Raw genomic sequence first — 22,945 nt, forward strand, 5'->3', positions numbered from 1 at the left:
TCAATTTTAAGAAATAGCTATTTTCCTCATTATTAAATGTTAATTGTAGAAAAATAAAGATAAATTTTAAAAAATCAACTAGCATGTTATTGTTAATACTTGGTATATGTGTTCAGACTTCTTATATGTGTCTGTCTCAAAGTTGGTTTGATAGACCATTTCATTCTTCCCTGTCTTGAGTGGTGTGTTGAGATGGGCATAGTCCGTAAGCATGTTTTGTTAGTGTTTTAGCCTCTTGTTAAGGAGTTTATGTTGGAAACAATATTTCACTGTAAGTAGAAACATTGCACCAGCATCAGAAGACCTAGGTTCCTGCTCATTCACGTTAGTTTGGGAGCTTGAAAGAGGAAGAGGCACTTAATTTTATTCTCCTCATCTTTAAAAAGGAATTACAATACTTACTTAGTGGTATCTTATCCACTAGGATGACTAAAAAAAAAAAAGACCACACCAAGTGCTGGCAAGGATGTGGAGCAGCCAGACTGCCGTGCCCAGCAGGTGGGAGTATAAACTGAGTTATGTGCTTCGGAATGCCGTTGGCATCATCCACCGAAGTGGAATGTACACTTACTGTATGACTCAGCTCTTCACTTGTGTATCAACCCAACAGAAAGGCACACGAACATGTACCAAATGGCATGTTTGAGGGTGTTTATAGCAGTACCATCTGCAGTGGCCCGAACTGGAAATGATCCTCGTGTCTGTTAGCAGTAGATGGGTAAATACATGGGGTAAACTCACAAGTGGAAAACTGTTATCAGTAAGAGATAATGACCGACAGTTCAGTGAAAACTCAGGATGAATTTCACAAACATAATGTTCATTGAGACACAAAAGATTATATACTGTGTGATTCCATTCATATACAGTTTAAACAGACAGAAGTAATGCTTTGTTATTACAGATCAGAACAGTGGCTACCCTTGGGAGGCAGGTAAAGATAGAAGGGGGCCAGTGGGTTTCTGGAGAGCTGGTGATGTCTGTCTGTCCATCTGCATGCTGGTTACCTGGGTATGTTCACTTTGTTAGAGTCCTTTGACCTGCACTTACACTGTGTGCACTTTGTGTGAGGTTGTACTTCCATAAAAAGTTTATTTAAAGCACTGAACAAGGGAAGCCCTTCCGTCACACTGTTCTCACCAAAACTATTATTAATAATGAGAATGAAAGTTTTTGTGTTGTTGATGAATAAAATAAAATGATTATTTTGACATACTTATTTCATCTTTGTCTCTTCCTTTGATCATTTGTACTTGTTCTGTCATGGTCATAACATGTTGGTACATTAGAGCATGTATTTAATTTACAAATGAACATTTCTTATAGGTGCTTGCTTAATATTTTTCCAACTGTTGGTTGAGAAGGATCGAAAAGTCTGGTGAGCTGTAGCTTAAGGTCGTAGCAGCAGCGCGCAGCCTGAGCAGAGGGGGGCCAGTGGGGGACCTGAAGCAGTTCAGTCAGCGCTGTGAGTTCCGGCCTGTTTCCCTGTTGCTGAGCATGAAGTGCGGGACTGAGGAGGGTGGCGGTGAGGCCGGACAGCCGAACAGGGGCAGGGGCCAGGCCTCCGAGCGGCCTGGGTGCCAGGAGCCCGGGGACGCGGCTGGGAGGAAGGTCTGAGAGGCCAGAGGACAAAATGCACTGTCCAACAAGGAAGCAGCCAGCAGCGGAGCCCAGCGCCTAAGCAGCCGGGAGGGGGACGAGAACGGCGGTCAGTTTCAGGGGCTGAGAGCTGAGTTTCCGGAAGAGGGACTGGTGAGCCATGTAGAAAGCCACCAAGGGGTAGGCGAGCCCAGGGCCACTGGCCTCAGCCGTTTGGACATCCCAGTGGCCCCGGGGGAGCAGGGTGGCCGGTGGCCAGGCAGGATTCCCGAGTGGGTGGTGGTGTGGTGAGGTGCGGTGAGGAGGTCAGTGGTGTCTGGTGGGAAGCAGCCTGCAGTTCAAGGGTCAGAGGTCTTGTGAAGACTGCAGAGAACTGAAGATGTTCTCAGGCAGAGGACGACCAAAGGAATGGAGGGGATTGAGGTTGGCAGGGCAGGTGACTGGCCCCTGAGCTTGGGGTTGGACCTGGGTCTTAGCAGGAGGCCTTTCTCAGAGGTGGGAGTGCAGGACCAGCAGAAGGTGAAGGGGGGATCCCAGGGAGCAGAAGTCAACTTTCCTGAGTGAAGGAGGTCGAGAGGCTGCCCACCTGGGTGTGGGCAGCTGTGGAGGGGCTGGGGGTGGAGAGAGAGAAGATGCCTGGAGACGAAAATGACCCAGTGCGGGCCCTTTGGGGGTGCCTAGTACAGGATGCTGTCCGTGCCAGTGTGCCAGGCACCCCCTACGTTGTCACGCACTCTTTTCCACAGCCGTGGGCACCGAGGGCAGGGGTTTTGTGTCTGCGTCGTCCTGCATTCCCTTCTTGCTGGTTAGTGCCCAAGGCCCTGGCTGGTGCTTTGGGCCTGCCTGTCGCATTTTCTCTTGGGGTTTGTGCTTTCCCAGGTGGAGCTCTCACATGCTTACTACAGCATGTATTCAAAGTGTGATGGGAAGGGAGAACAGTGATCAAAGAAGTTTAAGTTAATTTCGGTGATTTTAGGACAAGCTTTGCTACTTGATAGGCTAATGGTGATATCAAGTGTTGATCTGTGGGGAAGAATTTGACATTTCAAAGAACAGGTTGAAATCAGGTCTTGTAGCACTGTAATTAGTCTGACCTTGCTGAACTTTGAAGAACAAAGCTTACCATATGAAACACTGCTGTAAATCGAATTATTCCTCCTACTTTTACAGTGGCTACTGTTTGGAAAGAGACGTGCTGGGGTGGTATACCATGTTGGCCTGAGATTATGAAGCTCAACATGTGTTCCTGGTAAGTTGGTTCACTGACCTTAGGGAAATGTGCCCTTGTGAGCAGAGGGCCATGCTGTCTGGGCACCCAAAGGTGCCTGCTGGTACGGTGAGCCAGGGGTGGTGTGGCGGAGAAACCTCATACAGCAGAGTCTGCGGGGCTGAGGTGCTGCAGAGGGGCCGCTGGGACACCAGTCATCCCCAGAGAGCCCCACAGGTGGGGGCATTTAGGGCTGCTGGCCAGACTAAGCTCAGGGTTTTTTTCTCTGGTCTTGTATCAAGTACTTTTTCCTTTCCCTCTCTACCCCCTCTTTGTGCAAAACCTCTTGTCATGACACTGTTGAGCGCCACCCTTTTGCTCCTGTTGTTCAGAACACAAATGTTCTGTATCCGACTCCCAAGAGCTGGGGTTATGTGGGCCCCCCATACCTCCCACAAACCCCTCCTCTCTCTTTCCAGTTCAGCTCCCCTCCTCACTTTCGGCTGTCCTTCATCAGAAAGGGCCAGCTCACTGTGTGCTACTCACTGTGTTAACCTCCTCTCGTGGCCCTGGCCACATTCTGCACTGCATCATGATTTTTTGATGTACCCTGTATCTCGTCCCTTATCTTCTTGACTAGACTTTAAGCCCTTTTAAGGCAGGGACTGTGTGTCTTGCTCCTTTTTGTATCCCAAGCAGTGCCTTGTTCAATGATTTATATGCAGTAGGGGCTCAATAAATGTTACTAGACTGAAATCAACATGGAACCCATTGTGGCTCCCAGCACCCATCCCCTTTGTAGCCATGACCTTCACATCTTGAGGTAACATTTTAAAAATAGGGGGAGAATCAGTAGAACAAAAGGTATCCTACAGTATGGGAGAATATATTTATAAATGACATATCCGATCAGGGGTTGACATCCAAAATATATAAAGAACTCATGCACCTCAACAAACAAAAAGCAAATAATCCAATTAAGAAATGGGCAGAGGATCTGAACAGACACTTCTCCAAAGAAGAAATTCAGATGGTCAGCTGGCACATGAAAAGATGTTCCACATCGCTAATCATCAGAGAAATGCAAATTAAAACCACAATGAGATATCACCTTACACCAGTTAGGATGGCCAATATCCAAAAGACAGACAACAACAAATGCTGGCAAGGATGTGGAGAAAGGGGAACCCTCCTACACTGCTGGTGGGAATGTAAATTAGTTCAACCATTGTGGGAAGCAGTATGGCGGTTCCTCAAAAATCTCAAAATAGAAACACCATTTGACCCAGCAATTCTATTCCTAGAAATTTACCCTAAGAATGCAGGATCCCAGATTTAAAAAGACACAATAGCCAAGAAATGGAAGCAACCTAAGTGTCCATTGGTAGATGAATGGATAAAGAAGATGTGGTACATATACACAATGGAATATTACTCAGCCATAAGAAGAAAACAAATCCTACCATTTGCAACAACATGGATGGAGCTAGAGGGTATTATGCTCAGTGAAACAAGCCAGGCGGAGAAAGACAAGTACCAAATGATTTCACTCATCTGTGAAGTATAACAACAAAGCAGAAACTGAAGGAACAAAACAGCAGCAGACTCACAGAACCCAAGAATGGACTAACGGTTACCAAAGGGAAAGGGACTGGGGAGGATGGGTGGGAAGGGAGGGAGAAGGGGAATAAGGGGCATTACAATTAGCACACATAACATAGGGGTGGCACGGGGAAGGCAGTGTAGCACAGAGAAGACAAGTAATGATTCTATAGCATCTTAATACGCTGATGGACAGTGAGTGTAATGGGGTATGTGGTGGGGACTTGGTGATGGGGGGAGTCTAGTAACAATGTTGCTCATGTGATTGTATATTAATGATACCATAATAAAAATAAAATGAAATAAAAATAGGGGGAGAGGCAGAGAATGTTTGCCTAGAAGAATCCTAGGAGATTCTGTTCAAGAGCAATCACAAAAATGATAAAAGCTGAAATATTACAATATTTTTCAGATTTTTCTAGTAGACTTACCCTTCTGACAACCTATTGTCACAAAAGAAGCAGAAGGTGAAGTTTCTCAAACTTTGCTGCCAGGGGCCCAGTCTTCCTTGACATTTCATGATTAACTAAGTACAAGCAATTCATACACTGCTTAGAAGAAGAAGGTTCCTTAAAACTTATGTATCAGTGGGACTGGTTCCCCTAAGGAAGATGCTGGAAACAAATGTTTTGTTTAAAGGTAAGAGCGTATGAGAAAATGAGACTTGAAGATAAGTAATTTCCCTGAGGGCACAGAGCAAGTAAGTGGCAGAGTTGAGATCTGACTCAACTAGGTCAGTCTAGTTGTAGAGAGAGAGTTCCTTACCACTGTCTGCTTTCGAGTCTGATTAGATCCAGATTCCGTGAGAGGGACGGTAGCTGCCTCCCTGCTCCTGTGCCCTTGGAGGGGATGCCGTCTCACACTGAGCCCAGGGGATCTGGGTGGAATTGTTCTAGTCCATGCAGTCAGAGAGGACTGCCTCTCCCCTGTTATCCCTGGGGAGGGGCACCAGTGGACCAAGGGTCTGCTCCCCACTTGTCAGGAAGATTGTAGTTTACCAGTTCATTTCAGTTGGTCCCCTCAAACAAAGGCTGTCAGGCCTCAGCCTTGCTACTGCTGCAGAAGCTCAAGCAGTCTGCCATGAACCGGGGCCACGGGAACCTGCACCCATCATCAGGCAGAGACAGATGACAGCACACGTGTGGGGATGCGCCTGTAGAAGGGAAGGAAGCCAAGCTTCACACTTGGACCAATGGTTCCTTCGAGGCAGGATGAGTGGAGAGGATGCGGAGGAACTTCAGCTTACAAGGAGAGAACCAAAGGGATGAGATTAAAATATACGAGGGACTTCTGGAACTAAAACACTTGGCTTTTGAATTTAAAAATCAATAAAAGAACTGAAATTAGTGGTTTGGAGGGTCAAATAGAACAAATGCCTTACAACCAAGAATAATCATAAAAAGAAATGGAAATAACAAATTAAAATATGAGACCCTGGAGACCTTATCCAGGAGACCTGGCATGGGAATAATAGGAGTTCTAGAAGGAGAAAAGGAATCTATGGAGGAATAAGAGAAAAAAAAGAACCAGAAAAAAATTTCACTGAATTGAAGAAAGACTTGATTCTTCAGGTCAAATGGATTCATTCAGTTTGTACTAAGACCAACACCTAGACCTGTTTTCTAGTAAAATTCCTAAACTCCAAGAAGAAAGAGAAAAATCTTAAAATTTTGAAGGAAGAAAGAACAGTGGTTTTCAAAAGAAAGAGAATTAGGCTCTCATTGGGCCTCCCATGTGCAATCCTGGAGGCTGGAAGACAGTGGACTGGCGCCTCCAGACTGTTAAAGGAAGAGGGGATGCATGCAATCCTCCTTATACCCAGCCAAGATGTCACTCACAGGCATTGCAAAATAAGACCTTTCAAACATTAAAGGACATTAAACATAAAATGGGTCCTGAGAAAATATCCGGTAAAGTTCTCTAACTAAAGGACAGTTAAGGCAGAGCAGAGATAGTGAAATAGGGGAAGTGAAGAGTATAGGAAACAGGAGCCGTGTACCTTTTAGTGCATATAGTTTAATCTCAATGGATATTGCTACTGTGAATTGGAATTTTTATTTTGTGTTACATTTAAGTTATTAAGAATTTTTAAAATAGAGGAGAACTGCTGTATGGGAAAATATAACAGGCTGAAAATAAAAATTCTAAATGATCTCTGTAAAACCTAAGACTTTGGGAGGAAGGATGAGAGAGTGGGGAAGTTAGTGTTCCATTTTTAGGACACTTAAACATAGTTATTTACTTGTGTTACAGAAAGAGAAAGGTTCAATTTTCACTTTTGGGGATCAGAAGGTGTATTAGTTAGGACTCAATTTGTTCACATACAGTAGATAACCCCTGAATAACAATGGCTTAAACATATAAAGATTTATACCATCTCTGAAAAAGTAAAGAGATGGGCATTCTAGGGTTGGTATGGTAGAATCAAAGGTCATCGTGGACCCAGGTTCCTTATTTTGTTGCTCTTCCATTCATAGCAGATTGCCTTCTGATTCAAGATGGCTGTGTGAATCCCATGCATCACATCTGCATTCCAGAAGCCAGGAGAAAGGGGAAGAAGGGCTGTCCTTTCTCTTTCAGACACTTCTCAATAGTCCCACAGCATTTGCATCTCATTGAGTAGCACTTGGCCACAGTGAGCTGCAAGGGAGCATAGAGTGTGTTTAGCTAAAAATAAGAAGTATTTTTAGCTAAACACACTAAATAAGAAAAGGAGAAAGAAAAAAGTTGGGTTCTGTGCCTCAAAAGATAATCATTAGTAGAAAGCAAATGAAAACAATAGTTTTCTTTTTCACTTTTTAATTGGCCAAGTGTTACAAAGATTGGTAAAACCAGAGTTAGCAAGTGCATGGGGAAGGTGGGGTCCTCCACACATTGCTGGTGGGCGTTGTGACTTGTCTTCACTTTTGGGGGACATAACCTGAAATGTCTAATAAATACTAAAATATCCATATTGGACATGAGGGAAGGCTGTAATACATTATTAGCTTTGAAAAACAAACTGCAGAATAACGTCTCTAGTAGCTACAAACTGGTGGCCCACCGTGGCACGTAACACTGTGTGTCGGGCACAGTGCCAAGTGCTCTTCCCTTTTTCTCCTTTCACAACTAACAGTACAAGGTAGGTACTATTGGATTTTTACTCAGAGGAAGCATTTAAAGCACAGAGAGGTTAAATACTTTTTTATGGTCACCCAGCCAACAGACACTAGGTCCAGGATGTGACCAGGCTTCAAAATGTGAACTCTTATCAGCTCTACTACCCTGCCCAGGAGGCGCTGTCTCGTGTCCCTCATGGATGCTTTGTATGGCCGGTTCAGTGCTTTGCAGTTGTTCAAAACGGAAAGCTTCCAGTGGTGTAGTCAGTCCCAGGCCCCATCTGTCCTTACTCTGTCACACCTGCAGCTCCACGACAGGATCTGCCTGGGCCCCACAGGCATTTGAGGGTTATGACCTTGGTCTCCCGGATGAGTGCACTTGGTTATATGTATTTATGTTGCCTGGCAGAAAGGCTTGGAGGAGTGCAATCCAGATAAACACCTTCCTTTCTGTCATTTGTTTCTCTGAGATTGTTTCTGTAGTGTCACTGTTTAAGCAGGAGATTTGAGCTTGCCTTTTTGTAAGTTGAAGGTTTAGGCTGTCAGTTACGTTAACACCTGACACCTTCCCACTTTTGAACAACTCAGTTTGAACCTAAACAGACCACAGCATCAGTCCTATTCAACCAGGAGGCCCTGCCCCCTCGTCACGTCAGTCAGAGCTGGGCGGCGCGTGCAGTGAGGTTGCTCAGAGAAGGGTCTGTGGGCTGGCTCATGCTGCTTGCGGGACCCTCTTACTGGACGTCGTGAAGAGACAGCCGAGTGTGGCCACACACTGGCGAGCGTTGCGCAGCAGTCTGCTGCTCTACACGCCTGCAGGAGAAGGACATACCATAGGGAGTCACAGAGGGTTTCCAGAAGAAGTGACATCTAAAACGAGATTTGGAAAGTGAGTAGGGAGGACCCAGGAGAAGAGGAGGGAGGAAGATGCTTTCCGGGAGATGAACGGGCATTTATACCTGGCTGTGAGGGGCACAGAGTGGGTGCGGCTCCAGCATTTTGGCACCTGTTCTAGTCTGCGTGTCTCTCCTTCCTTGGCTGGAAGCCACGTCCAAGGCGCTGGATGGGGCAGAGGCCGGCGGAGGGGCTGCGTACAGAGGACGCTTCCCGTAGGCAGGGCCCGTGATTCTCAACGGGTTGGGTACCTCTCAGCAGCCCCCCTTCCCGCAACACCCAACTTCTCTCAACGACCTTCTACTGACCCTCCCCTATGAGGACCAGGTCCTGACCACTTGGGAGTGGGTGGAATGCCAGCAGTGGGGAGGAGGCAGGCGAACAGGAAGGACGGGATGGGATCTTCACACGGGGCCATCGCTGGCTGGGTGTGTGGGAGGTCGTTCTGTAGGGAGGCTGGGGAGGCGTCCAGGCCGGAGAGATGTTAAAGTGCTTTTCCCGCTTTCAGCTGAGGCCGCTCATGGGTGGCAGTGTCTTCCTGAGTCCTGCCTGAGCCTGAGCCTGAGCCAAGGGTCGCTGTTTCCCAGGCATTGGCCCCAGATGTTGGCAGCACTTCCTGCCACTCCACCTCCCTCCCCCCGTCCTGCAGCCGTGTTTGCACCTGCTGGAGCACCTCTCTTCTTGACGTCCTTTTGTGTAGTCCTGGAGCCATTTGCTTGGGCAGCAGAGCCGGGTGGCTGGCGGCATGGTGGGGTAGCTTAAGCATCACTGTCTTACTGTGGCTTGGCCCCCTTATTAAGGCCAGTGCTCATTTTTTTGAGAACACAACAGACTACACTGGGTGCTGTGCTGGGAACTGGAGATAAAATAACAATATTGGAGCATTTGCCCTGTGCCAGGCACTGTGATCAACACTTACAACCACCAAGAGGTGGCCGCACTTCAGGAACTTAATACGTAGAAAACACCTAGACACACGCCTGGCATCCACCAGCACTGCTGAGTGCCCGCTGGTGCTGTCAAGCCTCATCACAGCCACACGAGCTGGGTCCAGTCCTATACCCCCACTCTGCAGAGGAGTCGTGGAAGCTGAGAGAGACATTTGCCTGCCTGCATGGAGAGGGTGGGGGGCAGGTCCAGGAACCAGACCAGAGCTGCTGTCGTCCGACCCCCGTGTCGCAGGGTGAGAGAGGGAGGTGTGAGCTCGCGGCACAGCAGGGAGGTGCCCGGGAAAGCAGCAGTGCCGTGTCAGAGGGACACATGTTAGGTGGGCTGAGGGGAGGGCACACGCATGAGAGGCACTCCACCCACTGGGGGCCAGAGGATGGAGAAGGGACGAGTGTTCCAGGCAGAGTCCTCAGTGTGTCCCCCACGGGGTGTGCCTCAGTCTCCTCTGAGCTCTGGCGCGGAGGCCGTCACCCATTTAGTGGTCTGTGCACATGCTCTGTTGGTGACTGATGATCCGAGGGCAGGGACGTGGCTGGCCATCCCAGCCAGACTTGTGCCACCTTGTCCCCCGGGCACTCTTCCACGTACTGTGTGAGCTGAGGCCCTGGCTCTCTGTGAGCCCCCCGACCTTGGGGACACACGTGTAGGTGGCCGGGTTTGTGCTCTCTGCTGCCCAGCCCGGCTCCGACTCCATTTCTGTCTCTCACGTGAGTGCGTTCGTTGGTCCTGTAGGACTGCTCCTCTGCAGGTACACGCAAAGGAACGAGACATCGTTATTAAACCACGATGGAAAAGCCAAGCTAATTTAGCCCACCATGGCCCCGTCACGCCAACATACCGAGCTGTGTTCGTGTTGCCCATTTCCCTTCCAGGCCCTGTCCACACGGCAGGTAGGGTTCTATGCAGGTGTGGTGTTGCCTTCCCCGCCCCACCACGTGGTTGTCGAGGAGATGGATCGGTTAGGAAACGGCCACCAGGTGGTGCCAGAGCGCCAGCATCCAGCCGCAGCCTCCTAGGACCGTAATGCTGGGCGGCAGGCCACCCTGCCGGCGCTTGTCTGTGGAAGTTCACTTTCAGTTTTCTCCCCAAACTTGAGAGCAACGACCACTCGCAAGTGGTCAGGACCTGGTCCTCATAGGGGAGGGTCAGTAGAAGGTCGTTGAGAGAAGTTGGGTGTTGCGGGAAGGGGGGCTGCTGAGAGGTACCCAACCCGTTGAGAATCACGGGCCCTGCCTACGGGAAGCGTCCTCTGTACGCAGCCCCTCCGCCGGCCTCTGCCCCATCCAGCGCCTTGGACGTGGCTTCCAGCCAAGGAAGGAGAGACACGCAGACTAGAACAGGTGCCAAAATGCTGGAGCAGGCGGGTGGCCGCACCCACCCTGTGCCCCTCACAGCCAGGTATAAACGCCCGTTCATCTCCCGGAAAGCATCTTCCTCCCTCCTCTTCTCCTGGGTCCTCCCTACTCACTTTCCAAATCTCGTTTTAGATGTCACTTCTTCTGGAAACCCTCTGTGACTCCCTATGGTATGTCCTTCTCCTGTTGCTCACAAGTGGTTTGTCCTTCTCCTGTTGCTCACAAGTGGTTTCCATACTTATTTTAAAGGAAATCAAACAATACTGAAGTGCACAAAAAGACAGTAACGTGCCACACGATGACATCTTTGTGGCAGATACAAGCAGTTGAATGATATCCTGTACTTCTCAGTGTGTTCACATGTATGCATGGGTTACATGTCCAGATGCCACTTTCTCAGTAAGCATGTCTCACACCCTCATTTAAAATTGTAATCCTGCCCCCTCCTCACTCTGCCTGCCTCTTTTCCTGCTTTCCTTTTTCTGTATTACTCATCACCAGCTGACACACCATGTATTTTACTGAGCCCTTTGTTCATTGTGTTTCCTCTGCTAGAATGTGCTGGGGGATTTCTGGTGTTTTCTTCACTGCTCCATGCCCAGCACCTAAAATACTGCCTGACATACTAGACTTTCACTGAGTTCATGTTGAATGGATGACCGAGACTGCATATGTCCTCAATTTGTGGACATCTTTCTCTGGCCATAAATATTGATCTACTTCATCCTTTTAATCACCTGCTTAGTGTCTCCTTGAAATGAACACACTCTAATTGTACCAAAACACGCTGGTGTGGTCCAGTGTTTTCTCTCCTTCCTGTAGGAGATGTCACGTCGGTGACCTTGCAGGGACCTACTCTCTGGTTGCCTGCCCGGTGATATCCTTGCTCTGCTCAGACCCTGGACTCAGTGCCTCATAAACAACATCTCCTGCTGTCCTTACACCGTGTGCCTTGTGCCCGAGAAAGGTGCTGCCGTCGGGTGGGAGAGCTGAGGCCAGAGCATGAGTGCCTGCCCAGGGCCGCACCTCCACGCAGAGCAGGGCCAGAGCCCTGGGGGGTCCCCACTGCATCAGGGATGTCGCTTCATCTTCTCTCACGTGACACTTCATACTCCCTTTCTCCAGTTTATTGATTGCCTTTCATCTTTTCCATGATGTCTTTTTCTGTGCAGAAATTTTCATTTTTAATGATAAATCTGCCAAGAGCTTCCTATGTTTTCTGGCTTTTATATCACCCTAGAGAGGATCTCTTTACCCCAAGATGATAAAAAGAAAGATTTGTGTTCCCTCTGGTATTTTTATGGGGATATATTTGTTTGATTAAGTATTTAACCTATCAGAATTTAATCTTAGATGATGTTGGGGAAGATTTTAAACAAATCCCCACCTCAAGTGAATAGTAAATTGTTTCATCAACATTTATTGAATAATCTCCACTGTTTGAAAAGCCGTCTTGATCAGACATTAATTCCCATACATGCTTGATCCTATTTCCTGGCCTGTGTTCTCCTCTGCTGACCGATTATCTCTGTGTGTGTGTCATTTATGGGCTGTGGCTTCCTGGCAGAACAGGTCCCTTCTCATTATACTTCTTTTTTGAAAACTTCTTAGCTATTTTTAATTTTTCTTCCAGGTGAAATTTTAAATCAGTTTGCTGAATTCCAAAATGAATCCCCTTAGGATTTTGGGTTAACTTGTATTTTACTTATAGATCAATTGGGGAGAATGGATACCTTATTCAGAGAAGTGAAATGTCTTTCCTTAGGTCTTCTCTTTCGTCTTTCAGTAAAATTTCATAGTTTGCTTAAAAAGATTTTTGTACATTTGTTTTAAAGTTTATTTCTGGTATCTTTTTCTTCTGTGAGGCTCTCAAGCCATGACATTTTCTAGCCAGTTATTACTTGGCTAGGAGAAGGCTGATTTTATGGCCAAATGTCCAACCCTCAGAGCCTTCCCTCAATCCAGTGCCATTGGCTTCAGATCTTCTAGGAATTCTTAATTTCTGGTTTGTTGATGTCATCCTTCTCTGCATTTCAACACTGCAACACATTCCTTATTCTTCTTGTTTTTCCATTTCAACAAGGTTTGGACAGGGGAGGGCTAGTCTGTGGGCCTAGTTCATTGACTTGAACCCCAAATCCATATGCAATTTGACATGAAAATGTCATTGCCTCTGTGCACTTTGACCACCCCCCTCCCACGCCTCAGTGCTCTCCACGGAATGTGGGATGAATCCTGAAGACAGTCTAAACCATGGTGGGCGTTTCCCTTAAGCTTCTGGCTCTGACCCCATGAGACATGCTCTTCAGTCCTGGTAAGGTCTGCCATGCTGCCACCAGACTGTTTTCACTCCCTCTTCTCTCCAGAACTTGCCACCTGCCCAGCTCTCTGGAGACAACTCCCGTCCTAGTTTTGTGGGAAGCACCAGGCTGTGCACGAGGAATTAGGACTCAATGGTATTTGTCAAGGAGGCCCAGGAATGTGTGCCAGCCTCCTCACCTCAGGTTTCTGAAGGACTGTCTGATCACAGAAGGAGCAGCAGCAAAGGAGAATTAAAAGGCCCTCCTGTGCTGGGCCAGGGCCGGGCAGCCCCGTACAGGGCTTTCTGGTTGAGGCTGCGTGAAGCAAGTGATGGACATAGAGCCCAGGGGAGCCTCCCATGCCCCCTCAGCTTCATCTGTAATTTGGGCCCTGCCCCTCCTGGGTAGCAGCAGTGGACAAGAACATGCAGGCCAGGTGGGTGCACGTCAGGGTGCATGTGGGAGTCAGACGGGGCTGAGCCCAAGCAGGGCCCTGTTTGCCTCTTGGATCTCAGCAGCAGTGGGGAGAGAGGAGGCCTTGTGGCACTCGTTGATGCTCCTTACGGGGGTGGCCCAGCCAGTGACCAGGGCCCTTACCAGACAGACCAGTAATTCCCGTGCCCTTGGCAGGGACTAGGCGGGAGGAAGTGGCCCCCTGCTCCGTGCAGCGAGTCTGCCATCCCCATCCTCTGTCCACTGTAGATGGCGTACATGTGGCCACATGTAGTGGGCACAAAATGTCTGAACCTCAGCACCCCAGAGCTGCTTCTGTCAGGCAGCAGGTGTGCAGGAAATGGCGAGCCCTGGGTTCAGGCCTGGCTGTGGAGATTGTGTGCATGTGGGGCATGGGGAGTGGGGAGGGATGTGAGGGTGTAGAATTTCTTCTTAAATTTTTGAACTTTTTATTTGGAAATCATTTTAGACTTCCAGAAAAGTTGCAGAATAGTACAGCGCATTTACACATGCCCTTCACCCAGTTTACATGTTACCAGCTTACAGCCGTAACATAGCTATCAGATTCACGTTGGTGACTCACTGGGGTGCAACAGTATGAACTAAAGCCACCTGCCTTCTGCAGCCATCACCAGGTCCCCCCCAAAGGCCCTTTCCTGCGCCTGCACTCAGTCTGGGGTCCCTCCCTGCACCCTTGCTGAGGCTTGTTAGTCCCCTCGAGTTGGTGGCGGTGCCCTAGTTTGTCCGGGTCACCTCAGATCCTCACCAGATGGAACTGTCATCTGTTTTTTGTGCTTCTGCTTTACACGCCTATAGAGTTAAAGGGTCTCTTCCTGAGAGACGCCTGCACGCCCCCCAGGTGCTGTTACAGGTGCCTGGCTGGCCAGCACTCCCCTGCCCCCAAGGGCTGCCCTCAATTAGGTCTGAGGGCCGGTCCCCTCTCCTTCCTCCGGGGCAGGGGAAGCGGGTCACACACCCACGCTTGCCGTTCCCCCTGCGTCTTGCTCTGCCGGGAGTCCCCTTTTCCTCTTGCATTTTTATGTTGCCTCCACTAACTGTTTTGAAGTCTCCTAAAGTCCTCTGAAAACCCCAGTCTCCATCCCCTGCTCCGTCCCTTGCCATCTCTTTTCTGCCCAGAGGCTCTGGGGAAATCAGGGACTTCCTGTCCCTTTGCAAGTCGGGCGTTCTCGTGGCGACCAGGGCACACTTGCCATCAGACCCCAAGGCTGTCCTCAGCGCCATCCTGAATGATTCTGCAGAATCTTATGTCATCGGCTGAATTCTTTCTCTTTCCAGTGTCCGCCAGTGTCTGTACAGGTCACTGCCCAGGGCACACACCACCCTGTCTTATCGTTCATTTGGGGTATTTCTATAGCTTCCTTCTGAAGGAAGATCTGGGATGCAGCCTGTTTTTCGTCCAGCTAGGTATGCTCGGCCAACAGGAGAATTCACCCTTTCTAGTTCACGTCCTGCAAGTTTGTGATTTACGTTTTAAAAGAGTCAGTCTGTGTCAAGAATTAACCATGAGGAGGCAGGGGTGGGGCAGGGAGGCCACTGAGAAGGCTGTACCATAGTGCCGAGGCTCGTGCTACCACGGCAGTGGCGGGGGGGGGTACTTGGCCTGCCCCACAGAGAGGGCTGTCCCTGCCGATGGCTGCCTAGGGGGACACAGTCACCCCTGCTCCTCCAGCTCCCTCCAACACTGCCTGCCTTCCCCAAAGCAGATGTTCCCTGGACCTTAAATCAGATTAAGTAGGTGACTGATTGAGGGCTCTGCAGAGTGGGGGAGAGGGAATGGACATCTCTGGTCTGGCCACTTATCCCTAATATGCAGAAAGGGAAGCTGGTCCACCCAGGCTTCCAGAGCGGAAGGGCGCCGGGATGCCCCCAGAGCTGTGGACAGAGGGCTGGCTCACCCTCATTTCCTTACTCTTCCTTTCATGCCCACTTCTTGAAGCTCCCTCCAAGCCTCTTCCACAAGTATCCCTAGGCTTCCCATTTTCCTAAGTTTGCCTCTCACCCTACAGAGAAACCAGGTCTGCCAGCGAGTGGCTGCAGGTGGGGGTCTCTTGCCTCCACCTGTTTTCTGCAGCTGCGTTTTGGAAGGGAGGGACCTTTGGTTTCAAGAGGAATTAAGTGCATGCTGAGGGCTCGGGAAACTCCAGCCAGCCTTTCCACAGAGGGTCTAGAATAAAGCCGTCCCGTCAACCAGGGGATTCATTTTCTGAGAACTCTTTCCTTGGTTTTATGAGAAGTGCATGTTCTTCATTCACATTCCTTAACCTAAGAATCTTTGTTCTTTATGTGAAGAATCTTGTGAAGTCACATGGAAAGTGTGAATCTTCATCACATTCCTTAATTTAAGAATTCCTTCCCTACCTTAAGCAATCACCTTCAAGATGATTTCTTGTGGTCTTAGGCTAAGAGGGCATTGCCCCTGCCTACCCCACCGCAGGGAGGGTGGGAGTGTTGGTGAGGGCGGTTCACAAACAATAGTCATCATCCTTTGAGGCACTGTGCCTGCTGCTTCTTATGTCCATCATCCTAGCAAGCCCTGGGACCATCTGGGAGGTAGGGACTGTGCTTACAGATGAGGAAAGTGAGGCTTGACCAGGCCAAGCCCAGGGCACACAGTAAGTGATAGCTGAGAATTCGGACCCTGGAGTGTCCATTCTCTAAGCCGCAGAGGTACTCTCGGCTCCTCTGACTGCCCCAGGGATTGCTGTGTAGCTGGCTTGTTCTTAGCTTCTACCAGGCCCGCAGTTGCAGGTTGTGAACCTCTGGGGCTGGAGGGTGTTGTAAGGCCTCCCCAGATCAGGTGAATAGACGGAAGGCCAGGTGCTGGAATATGTCTCACTGTTTTCCAAATGGATGCAGATAGAGCTGTGATTATTAAACCACAAAGGCATTCAAGTGTTGGTGATTTGTAACAGCTTTTTGTTATCAAGGGTCTTTTCTTAAACAGATATTGAAAAGAGAATAAATTATTTTAGTGTTGAAAAGAAAGGTTTCTAAAATATGTTTACATATCTGTTTACCTGCTGATATCTATATGTATATGTGGATATGTGCATAAATGCTGCCCTATACTATGTGAGCTGTGTAATGCTAGGGGCAGGGGCAAGGGTTCCTGGGGAGAGGGGACTTTCCCTTTTTTATTTTGTATCTTTTTATTCAGTTTACATAATCTTAAATACACATGAATTATTTTATGTGAAGTCCTCCTACTTGGAGGACTAGTTAAGTATCCCTGGGCCGGACCAAGGTTTCTGAGGACGAGGATGGGCCTTGCTCACTTCTGCCTCCCTGGCCTCAGCACACAGTGTGCAGGGTGTGGGGCGCCTGTCAGTGCCTGTCATGTGGCTTTGTGGACTGCTGCCTGTTGTGCTGGTCCTGCCTCAGCTCCACACATGGAGGTGCCTCCCCATCGCCAGAAGATGCCTGCCCTGCCCTCTCCTCCAGGTTGGCTCAGTTTCACATGTTTTAGCCCATTTTCATGATGTCTGCAGACCCTCAGTCTCCAAAGCCAGCCCTCTTTCCCAGGGACTGCTGCTGTCTCTCCTCCACGGGTGCAGCCGTGGTGGCACTGGGACACAGGGGTCCTCCTCAGCTGTCTGCCCTCCCCAGCCCATCATCTCTCCCTCAGTGAGAAGGTAAGATGTCGGATGTGGAACATCTGGTGGGTGATTTGAAAGGAGTGGGGGGTGCTGGGGAGTACCGACCACAGTGAGTGATGGCATTTCAAGTCCGACGTGTGCTTACGTGGCTGGGGCCTCTCTTTGAAAGCCGCCAGATGCTGCTGCTTGCCAGGAAGAGGTCTGGCCAATTTGGAGGGGTCAGGAGGAGGTTGAGATACAGCACTGCCAGCCCGCAAGAGGGGGGCCTTTCCTGAGCTACTGGCAGGTAGTCCAGTTCCAGAGTGATGGTTACCCTGGGGGAACCCTTTGGCATTAAAAAATCTGGCATGGTATGTGTGTGTGTGTGTGTGTGTGTGTGTGTGTGTGTGTGTTCAGAAGACTGAACAATTGGTGAAGGGGTTGTGTGCAGAAACTGTCTTTGTTCCCTTCCTTTTCTTTAGTCACAGCTTGTGTTCAAGAAGCAGAAAGGTGGAGCAGGCTTCCACCAAGTCTGCAGCAAGCACGTGCCCCACGCCAAAGCAGCAGGCTCTGAAAGGGGGCTTGGGCCCGTTTTCCTACTTGTCTGAGACATTTGGAAGCCATCACTCTCTTGTAACTGAACATTCCTGGATATGTGTATTTTCTTTGAAACAACCTCCATAAGCTTAGGAAAAAGTGGTTGTTCTGCCTTCTCAACAGTGATCTGTACCAGACTGTCTCATGTTATTTTCTTGGTTTCCTGAACCTGAAACATTGAAAGAGAATTTCAAAATTTTGGAAAGGAACCAGCGTTGCATATGGGATTGTCCTTCCCCTCTTCAGGAGCCCACACACACAAGACCAGATTCTGTTACACAGAAACAAGAGGGGGGGATTGTTCTGTGGTTCCGAACTGCCACGTTCTTGCAAAGTTACATCATGAGAATCGCTTTTTCTCCTGCAGTGTTTTGGCTCCCAAGGATGCATTAACAGCTTGTGTGTGTGTGTGTGTGTGTGTGTGTGTGTGTGTGTGTGTGTGTGGTGAGAGGGGCGGAGGGAGGGTGGAATGATAGAGTTTGGTGTAGCCAAATTCAAAAAGCTGGTGCTCTGACCTTTATGCCAGACTGCCTCCCTGTCTAGCAGGGGACGTAGCCAATGCAGGTATGTAAAAATGTATACCTGAGAAATAACAGGTATTGGTGAGGATGTGGAGAAAAGGGAGCCTTCATGTACTGTTGGCAGGGATGTAAACTGGTGTAGCTACTATGGAAAACAGTATGGAGGTTTCTCAAAAAATTAAAAATAAAAATACCCTGCAACTCAGTAATTCCACTTCTGGGTATTTACCTGAAGAAAATAAAAACACAAATTCAAAAAGATATATGCATATGTGTGTTCATTACAGCATTATTTATAATAACCAAGATGTGGACATGTAAGTGTCCATGACAAATGAATGGATAAAGAAGATGTGGTACATATACATATACACAATGGAATATTGCTCAGCCATAAGAAAGAATGAAATCTGACCATTTACAACAACATGGATGGACCTAGAGGGTATCATGCTGAGATGTCAGACAAAGACAAACACCGTGTGATTTCACTTATAACATGGCATCTGAAAGACAAAACAAATGAACAAACAAAAACCCAGAAACAGACTCATTCATAGAATACAGAGAATAAACTGCGTTATTTACAGTGTAATTTCTCTCTCTGAGCCTAAGTTTCCTCGTCTGTAAATTCAAAACAGTGCATATGAATCCTTAGCCAGAGCCTGAAACACAGTCAGTGTCTAAGAAGTAGTTGTGATGCTGATGGTGATCAGACTGTGTCTGAGCTTGAGGCCAAGGGCTGGGCTGGCTTCTGCACAGAGCAGGGCTTGGGAGAAGCCGCAGCAAGTCTGCTGAACAGATGAGGGCGCAGGAGGCGGGATGCGCTGCTGTGGCTGTAGTGTCAGGGCGGTCCTTCCATTCCTTGGGGAGCCCTGCCTGGCTTGTGCTGCTGTGCCCCAGTGCCTGTGTTAGGATGGACACGGGGCTGGGCTGGGGTGACGAGGGGAAGCCTGTGCCCCTGTGCTCTGGGCAGGCTGTCTTCTCAGGTGTCCTTTCTCGGCCCCCACCTCCACATGGCCTACCCTTGCCTGGAAACATTACCCCTCATCCTTTGAGACCCAGATCAATGGCTTCTCAGTGATGTCTCTGACCCAAAGGTGCACCTATGATCTGTTACGGCACGTGTCCTGTGCTCTCTTGCCCGCTAGCCTGTGGGACCCTGGAGGGCAGGGCTGTGCCATCTTCAACTCTGGTCTCTGAGGAGGAGCTGGGGCCTGGCCAGGCCTTGGGGATGGAAGGTGGTGGTGGTGGTGGGGGTTTCTCTGGGCCTTGGAAGAGATGTTCCACTCTGCTCGGTCCTGTTATTTCTTAGCATGTGAAATATCACTCGTCTGAGAGTTGCTGCCCATAAATTAGGCAGTTTTTGTCAGTGGCGAGACATGCAGGAGTCAGATTGGAAACAAGTGCTCTTTCTTTCCAGCTCAGGCCATCCACAGGAAGCATAAAGGGTGGCGTGCTGCACGGCCATGCTTTGTCTCTGGGTGGGCTGGGGCCAGGCCTCTTAGCAGAGGAGCCCTGCTCTGAGACCCCTGGGTGCAGCCTGTGCTCCCCTGGGGGCCTGGAGCCCACAGCAGGGGGCCCCCTTCCCAGCAGTGGAAGCCTGTGGTCTCAGAAAGCCATGATGCTGTTCTTTCTTTAATTATTGTTTATTTATTTTAGGAAAAAAGGATAGGTATAAATGGATAGAACTGTAGGAATAGATTAACACTAATAGTAACTAATAGCACCTCAACTGAATGCTTGGTCTGTGCTGGCCTGGATGGAGCGTTTTACATGCATTTTCTTGTCTGGCCCTTGCCTGGGGTCTTGGAGAAGGTCCAGACCCTGGTGTTGAATGGCTAGGATTTGAACTCCCCTGTCCTGCCTCTTAACTAGTAGCAAGTTACAGCACCTCTTGGTGATTCAGTTTCCCCAGAATCAGAATAGTCCTTATCTTACTGGCTTTTTGTGAAGACTAAATGAGCTAAAAACGGTCGCGCTCAGCCCAGCCCCTCGCACAGCATCAGCACTCCTGTCTGCATGGCTCCTGGCCATGGAGAGGGGGCAGCTCAGTGCACCACCAAGCAGCGCTGCAGGAACCAGTGGAGTCGGTGCGTTCTCCAGAGGGGAGCAGGGAGCGAGCAAACGAGCAGCCGCAGAGGAGGGTCTGAGCTGAAGGGTGTGTGACTTAAGCTTATGCTGCCAGGCAAGTGGGGAGAGTCAAGGCATCTGCTTTGGGCCAGCTGAACAGATCGGGCTCCTTGTCTGGTCTCCCCTTGGGGAGACCCGAAGAATGCCAGGCCTGCCCTGAAAGGAGCAAAGCCCACCTCAGCTGGGACCTGGAGCACGGCAGATGCACTGTGGGAGGATCAGGCTGGCTGTCTCCCAGGCCATCTCCCCGTGGTGACTTGTGACTCTCTGTTAGACTTCAGTCCAGCTTGATCGGAACAGGGCCCGGCCCGCTGGTTGGTTCTGGCATGGAACAGCCCGGCTGAGTTGGCGCCAACTCCCAGAACACGGGAGCTGTTTGTCTGGTCTGAGCCCCAGAAGCTTGACCCAGTCTTATGGTGCTGTGAGCCCATGAGCTGGCTCTGTCTCAGTTTCCGGAGTCCCCACTTTGCAGTCTGGGGTTTTCAGGGGGTTTCTGTCAAGGGGTCTCACCCACAGGATGCCTAGGAGGGTTTCCTTTGCTCCGGAGGTTGGTTCCTCTCCTCTCAGTCCTGTCTCTTCTGCCCTAGAAGTTTCTCAAAGATTTTTGCTTATTAATAATCACTTCTGTTACCCTGTGCTAATATAATTTATTTTTAGTATTTTAGTATTTCCTTATTTCAAAGGGATGTGGAAGGGGAGAGTTAAACTTGAGTTCAGGTCACCGTCATGAAACAGAGCTGGTGGCTATTGTGGTATAATTTACATACTGTAAAACCCACCCAGTCTGAGTACAGTTCTATGACTTGGTGAATTCATGGAGCTGTGTAATTGTCACCATGATCCAGTTTTAGAACATTTCCGTCATCTCAGAAAAAGCCCCTGTGCCCATGTTCAGTCAGTCCTGCTGCCCCCAGCCCACCCCTGATGTGACCTTGTCTCAATGAGTTTGCCCTTTCTGGACGGTTCGTAACACTGACATCATACAGTGAAGTCTTTTGTGTCTGACTCTTTTACTTGGCATAATGTTTTTGATGTTTATCCATGGTATAGTTTGTATCAATATTCATGTCTTTTTATTGCTGAGTAGTGTTCCATCATGTGGCTACATCACACTGTTTATGCATTCACCAGTTGGTGGGCATTTAGATTGTTTCCAGATTTTGGCTATCATGAATAACTCATATACATGTCTTTATGTGGACATATGTTTTCTTTTTTTTTTAAGTTAGATTTCTCAAAGGAGAATTGCCGGGTCATTTGGTAGGTTTCTGTTTAACTTTTTAAGAAACTGCCAAACTATTTTCCAAAGTTGTTAAAGCTTTTGCCTTCCTAATAGCAATGGATGAGGGTTCTATTTCCCCACATCCTTGCCCACACTTGGCATTGTCTTTTTTATTACAGCCATTCTGGTGTCTGAAATGGTATCTCAGTGCGGTTTTGATTTGCACTTACCCAGGCATTTCCCTTATTAGCCATTCATATGTCTTCTTTTGCTAAAAGTCTCTTCAGATCTTTTGTGCAGCTCCTTTTGAAACCTGCCCCAGCCGTGGAATCCTGGCCCTTAGGGATGGCAAGATGGCTTTTTCCAGAGCTAAGATGATTAACAAGTGAGTGTTCTTAGCCGTCTCCTTGTCCTGCTCATAAAAGAAGACTGGGACCTCTACTGTTCAGTTTTCCTCTGAGGATTAACTTATCTGACCATTTTTATTCTTTTTCTTTTCTTCCTTCCTTTCCTGCCTTCCTTCCTCCCCACTTTCTTCTCTCCCTTACCCCCTCCATCCTTCCATCCCATCACTCTGGGACCTCAAGACAGAAACCATTCATCCCGAGCTGGCTCTCTCTCTCTCTCTCTCACTCCTCACCAATTTCTGTTGAATTCTGTCCTTAATATCTCTAAGTCTGTCTCCTTCTCTCTGTCTTCACTGCTATGAATGTAGTGCAGAAGACCTTCATCTCTTGCCTGGATAGTTGCGGTTGGCTTCCACCTGGTCTGTGACCTTCTCCTTTCCTGCCCTGTTCCTTCCTCCCTGCTCTCCTGGTCACTTTCCTGCTAAAAAGCTGATGGTGGCTACAATTCTCTGGTCAGTGATGTGATTAACGCTCTACTGGAAGTATGTACACATTGGCATGAGAGCAGCTGGTCTTGGTTTGAGAAGTCCAGGCACCATAACGGGAAGAAATGAGTTTTGGGCAGGGTCTTGAATGATGGGACGGTGGGACAGCATGAGCAAAGGCACTGAAGCATGAGTGACATATGTCCCTGTGCCTCACATTCCTCAAGTAATCAGGGTGCAATGGCAGGATCTACCTGAGGACTGTTGTGAGGATTAGCTGAGTTAACACATGTAAAGTATGTGGCACATGGCAAGTGAGTACACTATATGAGTATTAGCTATTATCCATATTTTTATTGATGAAATGGTTTGGTGGATAGGGAAACTCAGTAGAATCAGTTTGTCTTCTTTACCTGCCTTCATTTTAAAATGTCTGAGAGAGCTGCTAAAGGGGCAAGGATTGCACAGAGCTTACTGCTCAGGAGAAAGGACAGGTAAACAAAATTGTCCAGGGGCACTGTGCCCAGCAGGTTGGGAACTTTCCCCATCTTCAGGCGCCCCATCCCCCTGGCTGGCTACACAGCTCCA

At 48.8% G+C, this 22,945-nt stretch overlaps 1 protein-coding gene across 16 annotated transcripts in view; it reads left to right on the forward strand.

Moving 5' to 3' along the window:
* Window positions 1-22,945, forward strand: part of RALGPS1 (Ral GEF with PH domain and SH3 binding motif 1) — a 286,396-nt gene that overhangs the window by 15,515 nt on the left and 247,936 nt on the right. For 3 of the 16 annotated variants that reach the window (XM_057499045.1, XM_057499043.1, XM_036913895.2), the window contains exon 2: window positions 2,770-2,848. The exons of 9 other annotated variants lie outside the window; for them this stretch is intronic. The gene's annotated coding sequence lies outside the window, so the exon portion shown is untranslated. Of the gene's footprint in view, window positions 1-1,492; window positions 1,780-2,769; window positions 2,849-21,796; window positions 21,911-22,945 lie in introns of those variants that run through there. 4 more of the 16 variants (XM_036913894.2, XM_036913892.2, XM_036913891.2 and 1 more) reach the window with 4 other exon arrangements.

This window comes from Manis pentadactyla, chromosome 3 (genome assembly GCF_030020395.1).
Source record: "Manis pentadactyla isolate mManPen7 chromosome 3, mManPen7.hap1, whole genome shotgun sequence".
In the NCBI taxonomy this organism is placed as follows: Eukaryota; Metazoa; Chordata; class Mammalia; order Pholidota; family Manidae; genus Manis; species Manis pentadactyla.